The sequence below is a fragment of the Quercus suber genome, unplaced genomic scaffold (genome assembly GCF_002906115.3).
Source record: "Quercus suber isolate HL8 unplaced genomic scaffold, Cork oak 2.0 scaffold_1054, whole genome shotgun sequence".
Taxonomy (NCBI): domain Eukaryota; kingdom Viridiplantae; phylum Streptophyta; class Magnoliopsida; order Fagales; family Fagaceae; genus Quercus; species Quercus suber.
The window spans coordinates 131,019-138,220 of NW_027070463.1; the positions used below are offsets into that span (position 1 = coordinate 131,019).

At 32.5% G+C, this 7,202-nt stretch overlaps 1 pseudogene; it reads right to left on the minus strand.

Moving 5' to 3' along the window:
* Positions 1-3,778: 3,778 nt before the first annotated feature.
* Positions 3,779-7,037, minus strand: LOC136065618 (uncharacterized; annotated as a pseudogene).
* Positions 7,038-7,202: the final 165 nt, after the last annotated feature.

A 7,202-nucleotide genomic window follows, 5' to 3' on the forward strand; every position in this document is an offset into this window, starting at 1 on the left:
TTTTGACATTTCATCCATCATGGGAGAAATTATTTGGTCCTCCTTGGTAGATGAGTGACGTGGTCCTCCAAGTGATGTGCACCAATAGAAAGCAACTACATACTAAAAAAAAAAAAAAAATGACTCAACCTTTGGGACCACACTTGCAATACGTAATTGAGCTAGAGCCTTAAAAACAAATACACTTCACTTCTAACCCAAATTTACTTAGCTGCTTCTCACCAAATTTTTCCTAAACTACCCAAGTCTCATCTCTCTCCCTTCCTGTAGCATTGAAGGAATTAGGGTAAAATACTATTTTGGTCCCTAAATTTTATTAAAAATTTCTTTTTCATCCCTAAACTTAAATTTTTTGTTTTTTTTTTTGTTTTTTTGTTTTTTTTTTTTTATTTTATTTTTTTTTTTTTTATCTCTAAACTTTGTAAAGAGTTTTTTGAATAGTATAGAGACAAAAATAAGGATGGGAAAAGAACTTTTTCAATAGTTTAAGGATGAAAAACAAACTTTTAGTAAAGTTGAAAGACATAAATAAAACATTTTCAATAGTTTAGAGACAAAATATGAACTTTTCACTAGTTTAGGATGAAAAATAAACTTTTTAAAGTTTATGGATGAATAACAAATTTTGATAAAGTTTGGGAACCAAAATAATATTTTACCCAAGAAATTAAATGAACAAGCTCTATGAGATTTTGAACTAACTTGGTTTTTGGGCATAACTTGAGCCGGCTTGTTTCCTTCTTTTCCCATGGATGAGTCGTGAGGACACAATTACAAAGATTATGGTTGTAAACTATGATTGAAGTAGTTGCTGGAATCCAAACACCACCATTGCAACTAACCATGATTGATCAAGGTATGTTACAAAAACTCATTTCACTCTTCAAAGTATCATTTTCTTGCTTTGTTTTGTTTCTATGTAGCTTATAAATTTATAATATAGTGTCTTCTAATAAAAAGCCTGAGATGAGAAAGTATTAAAAGAATAAAATTTTAAGTGTTTTTTTTTTAATGAGCCATTGTTTCTAGAGTTAAAAACAAGGGTTCATAGTCAGGAAAACTAAATAGAAAANTTTGGAGGAGAAATGAACTGAAATGAAGCAAATGCAACGGTAACATCAAAGGATTGAAACTAATCTGACAATTCACTGCAAATGGGCCCCACAAAGTCACACTATTTACCATGCCACTAAAACTTAGCTTTCAACTTTTGAAAACACAAATTTTTTGTCCTCATTTTTTATCACTCAAACTCAAATTTTTAGTTTTGAGTGATGGAAACAGTATTAGGAAACCAAGCTAAACACAAATTTTTTTTTCGGGTGAGCCCCATGATATTTGGATTATGGGTGATGAAAACTGGGTTATCATATCCAAATATCCAATTTTATAGCTTTTTTTCTTATATCTTTCTCTAAGCAAAGGTATTGGGCCAACTTTGACATTGATGGGCTGTTAATTACGGTCTCGTTTTCAGCTAGAGTCTGCAGGCTAAATAGAGATTCTTGTTAGTTGGTTAATGGGCCTTACATAGAATTCTACGTGTTGGCCCAAAGATTTTGGCATTTTTGAAAGGTCTTTAACAAACTCACCGATCACTTAATTTCAGAAGTCATGTGTAACTTTTATTTGTGCAAATGCAAATACACTACTAGTCCATCTTTTTTATTTTCAAACGAAATAAAAATCATTAACTTAGAAAAATCATCATCTATGGGGAAATGAATTCAAGACTCATTAATAAACAAATTCTTACTGTAAATACAGAAAAGTTGGTAAAGAAAATTTTGTTTCATACAAGAGGTACTCATACAATGATAAAATTGATAGTCATAACGCCTGTGGTAGTATGGTCCACTTTTAGTGGAAACAGTAACAGTATGTATAAAATAATTTTTATTTTGGGGGACAGCGTCTGTTGCATAAATGGGTAAATCCAAGCTGTAACTCAAAACAATAAAAAGGATGGTTCAAAGAATTCAGATTTCAAAGTAAAATAGAACAATCTAAACAGCCAATAGGCAAATTTAGAGAAAACAAAGATTATAGAGGATGGGGAAGTTAATAACATACTTGGCCTCTATGGATGCCTAGATGGATTGATGAGGCAACAGCATCTTAAAACATTAATTTTAAATTAGTATTAATTGACGATTTAAACAACTCTATCCAGTAGAGTATTCTAAGAATTCGTGGAGAATTTAGTTGTTATTTTTTTTCAAATTGCTTTTATCTTCTAGTTGAAATTACTTCTACAGGAAGAATGCTTCCTTAAAGTTAGGAACAAATCTATGGATATTTATGTACATGTAATAATAAAATTAAATAGAAAATTTACCTCAAGTTCAATAAACTACTTTTATAAATAAATAAATAAATAAAGAGGATGGTTCAAAGAATTCAGATTTCAAAATAAAATAGAACAATCTGAATAGCCAATAGACAAATTTAGAGAAAACAAAGATTATAGAGGATGGGGGAGTTAATAATATACCTGGCCTCTATGGATGCCTGGATGGATTGATGAGGCAGTAGCATTTTAAAACATTAATTTTAAATTATTATTAGCGATTTAAAGAACTTTATCCAATAGAGTATTCTAAGAACTCGTAGCGAATCTAGTTATTATTTATTTTCAAATTGCTTTTATCTTCTAGTTGAAATTACTTCTACAGGAAGGATACTTCCTTAAAGTTAGGAATAAATCTACAGATATTTATGTACATGTAATAATAAAATTAAATAGAAAGTTTATCCCAAGTTCAATAAACTACTTTCTCAAAAAATAAAAAATCAATAAACTAGTCACCTCAAGAGTATTTAATTAAAAAATATATATTATTTTATAAATATTCATTATCCATAATTGATCCCAAATGATTAAATTTTAGGTTCAAAATTAGAATGAAATTCAAAAAAAAAAAATCAAAAAATCATTAACAAAAGTTTAAAAAATTGTAACAATATTCAGGTTCATATTGCAATGTAATTTTAACAAATCAACAAAGTTTTTTTTTTGGAGAGTTTCAACTTGTAGCGTCCACTCCTAATAATAACTTTATATCATCAGACCAAGACACCAATCAATTTTTTGGTGTAGGCGAAGATTGAATCTCAAATCTCTTATACAACCATCAAGATTTTACTAGTTGAGTTAACTAAAACTTACACAAATCAACAAAGTTATCTTCTCAATAATTCCAATTCAAATCATAATGTTTGCTAAGCCTCCAATACAAAAGGAAAAGGTAGGGACTGAAAAATGTTTAGAATGTGAAACAGTGTGACCATAAAATTGCCTTGCTTAATTTCAAAAAAAAAAATTAATTAATTAATTAAAAAGAAAAAAAATTTGCCCGGCTTTATAGTTAAATTGGTCTATTTCTAAGACAACCCTCCAATTTCCTACTACTTTTTGTTCGATGATTTGATTTTTAAATACCACATACCTTAGATCTAAATTAAAATTTATTTGACTTTTAATTACCATGTCTTTTTTTTTTTAATTTCTCAAAAAAAAAAAGTTTATTTTTTCCGTTTTATAAGGACTATAAAATCGTCTCAATAGACGTTCTCTTTTTAAATGGCGCAAAATATGTTTGTTTTTTTTTTCCCTTTCGGGCCTGAGCACCACATTTCAATTCCAGGCAGGATTGCTTGCTATCATTGAATTTCATATTAGTTTAAACCCCACCTCTTTTGATAATAAACACCTTTTTTAGAGGATGATAATAAACACTTGATAACACAAAACAAAACAAAAAAGTGACCAAAAAAATTCAAGAATGAAGTTCCAAACATATTCATGAACAGAAAGAGGATAGTGTGTACAAATGCCATAAGATGTACTATCTAACTTTATAAAAACCAGAGAGGGCTCGTGTATAAGCTAAGCCTCTAATATATATCTCATAAAGCTACAAAGACAAGTTGGTACAATGAAGAAAAGGAAAAGAAGTGAAGTGAAAAAAAAAAATTTACATTTACAATGGGAAAAGAAAAGGAAACATGTGTAGCAGGAAAACAGAAGTATATATTTTCTGGCCGTTGAGCATCAGGCGAGAGAAACAGATACAAAAAACTATTGGTGTGCTTCGTTTGGTAATGTTGGTGGATCCTTCCTAAATACATGCTTTCTGCAGCGTTCAAAAATGCTGTCATATATCAGATCAAATTGAACTCCCGCTCTCTCCCGATTCACGATGAACGATATGTGATCAGCTTCCACAATCTTGTAGTACCTGCGTTTAGTTAAAACGTCAGATTCCATCTCTGAGCAGGCTCAAAGAAGAAGCATTAAAGCGAAGTCTAAAGCTGAAATGCCCACAAGCAGTGGATGGGGAAAAGCAAGTAGAAGTCATTCCGTTTCTTAATAACATAACCTTAAGCAAGTTTAATAACAATATTGAACTTCCAATTTTATTCCTAGCCATTATGGAAGTGGACTATTTACTTGTTTTCTTGATGTTTTGTACGTTTCTTCGAGAATTACAACTATGTTGTGAAACAACAGTTGCAGAAACTGATATATGGCCGAACTAGCTTCAGCCAGTAACGGTGCATTTGGGCACGATTCTAAAAATGATTGATCTTGCTATAGTGATCTCTAATGGTTGTTTACAATGCATGTCCAAAAAAGAGCACCATCTCATTATTTTGCAATATATAAATGATTAGCAATGTCATGATCCCCCAGCAAGCATATTGCTAGGCTGGACTAGTTAAGCCACCTTAATTTACACATATTAGCAATGGAAGTAATCTCTTTAACATCCAATTTATAAATTCTTAGAAAATGTACACCATGATAGTTAAATTCTGAATGATATGAATTGGCTTAAAACTGAAGCTGGATGTCAAACAAGTTTGAAACTTTGGGTGAAAGATTTGTCTATGAAAATTACCATTTTGTAGCTAGCATTGTTAATAGTGTATGCAAGAAACAATCAAAATCGAATTTCCCAAAATCAAGCTCTGTGGCCAAACAGTAAATAGGATTTTATTAGTAACTGTGTTAGGTAAACAATTTTGTTACTAAGAAGCATGACTTACCAGATGCCTGGTTGCAGTGGTTGACACTCTGAATCATTTTCAACAAAACAACTTGGATGTTCAATTGGAAGACGAGGGTGAGTCATGTACGCTGTGTTCAGGGCTCCATCATTGTCCTGCCAATCCTCATCCCTGAACAAGCATTTATAAAACACAAATTAGTTATTACTAAAGTAATAGTCATTTTTGTTTTTCAGATATCAAATTCAGCACTTGCTCCAAAATGAAAACTTTAATTTCTTGATTTACGCAAAATCTTACATGTAAAAGAGGGTACCACCATCTGTAATTTTCAAATTCTAGAGATTTAATCATTACAGAAACAGACAAACTAATTAATAGTGGAAGTGTCACACTTGATTAGGATATTGACAGAGAAATACTGTAAATGATCCAAACTTATATAGTGGAAATCATTTGTCAAAATAAAAACCTCTAGTAATTGGAGAACAGGTGCTAGATAATAAGTAGATACAAGAACACATGGATTTTAAAAAATACCTGTAGCCTTTATAAGGGGGATAGACATCAGGAGGATGACGCCATTGGCTCATCTGCAATACTCTTATAAAAAGCAATGGGTGGATGCCAAGTATGCTAGAAGGAACTGTGATGCCTAAGATCTTCCTAGTACGCTTGGTAGCATAGCTGAAGTAGTATGTATTGGGAAAGGTATTTAGATGGCAGTTGAGATGCATGGCCCCTTGAATTGAAAGATCTGGAGGATCCAGTCCCCTGAAGAAAATGGGCCTGAATTCCCCAAGAGGCCATCAACAAGAACCCTAAAACCAATTTTCCTCCACGACATGTTGAAGTGATCAAACCCAAAATTGTAATATGCCTTGAGCCAGGGAATGTCAAACCAATCATATATTATCACTCCAATGCGTAACAATTGTAGCAGACATATAGGTTTCATGGTTCTCCCATCCTCTGGCCTGGAACAAGTTCAAACCACCTTAACAAGTTAGGCGTAGGGAAATTTTTTAATGCAGGGAAAATTGGGGAAAAGTAGTCAAAATATATAATAGCATAATTTGCCAACAATTATAACCATTATCCAACTTTACATACAAAAATGAAACTAGCTTTGATGTATAATCTAACAAGGCAATTATTATGACATATCATTAGGAGCTAACATGGCCACATAGACCAACTGCTTCTCTTTTTTATGCTTTCTACTAGTAAGTGAATTTTGAATCCATAGCCACCAATTCTTGTGCGAGAAGGAAATGCTATTAGAAAAGAGATCACATGTCCTCCCTGGGGCATTTGCAAGCAGTACTCTTAGTGAAGTTATTTTCTAGTTGTTCTGTTTCTGTTTTGCTCTCAGTTTGCTTTTTGAAGAATTCCCCCCCCCCCCCCCCTCTCTCCCACCCCACATAGTACCCCTTCCCATCAACCACCCCTCAATATTAGAATTACACCCATAATTAATTTGCTATCCATATAATCTTATTTGGCTACTAGCATTATTTCAACACTCATTGGTTGGACTTAATTTCGCAACTAACACAAAAGTTAGAGAATTCCATAGCTGTAATAGAAATTAAAGAGACTGAAGCTTTTAGGAAAGCACAAGTTTTAAACGAAACTCACTGTATCCCATCTAAGTAGGTTCTCGTAGTCCCATTGAAGGCTCCTGACAAGGCTGTGATGCTCAATACCCATTTTTCTGAGGTATTCTCATACCCATTGAATGCCTACGAACAATTTGAGCGTAAAATTACAAACCATCTTTAATTTGAAGATTTTGGGTTCTCCTTAGTTTACATAATACAATTTCAACTAACCTTATCAGTAAGCATTTGCTGCAACAAGCAAACAACCTGTGCTCCAGCCGAGTGCCCCACAAAGTGAATAGGGTGATCCTCATCCCATTCAGGATAATTCCCTGCATTGCAATTACAGCCTATTAGAATAATGGTTAAGTGACTAAAATTCACCCCTTCTTCATTGTTAAAGTTTTGGGGACAACTCATAATTTGACATGGTATCAGAGCAATGGTACTAATTTCAAACCTGTCTCCACTCTATCTCTCATCTTTCCTAACAGCATAAACAACTAGTAATTTACCAATCCACAACAACAAGAAGACAAATTCAAATTCAACTAAAGCCAACTATTATATAGACAAATTTCATTC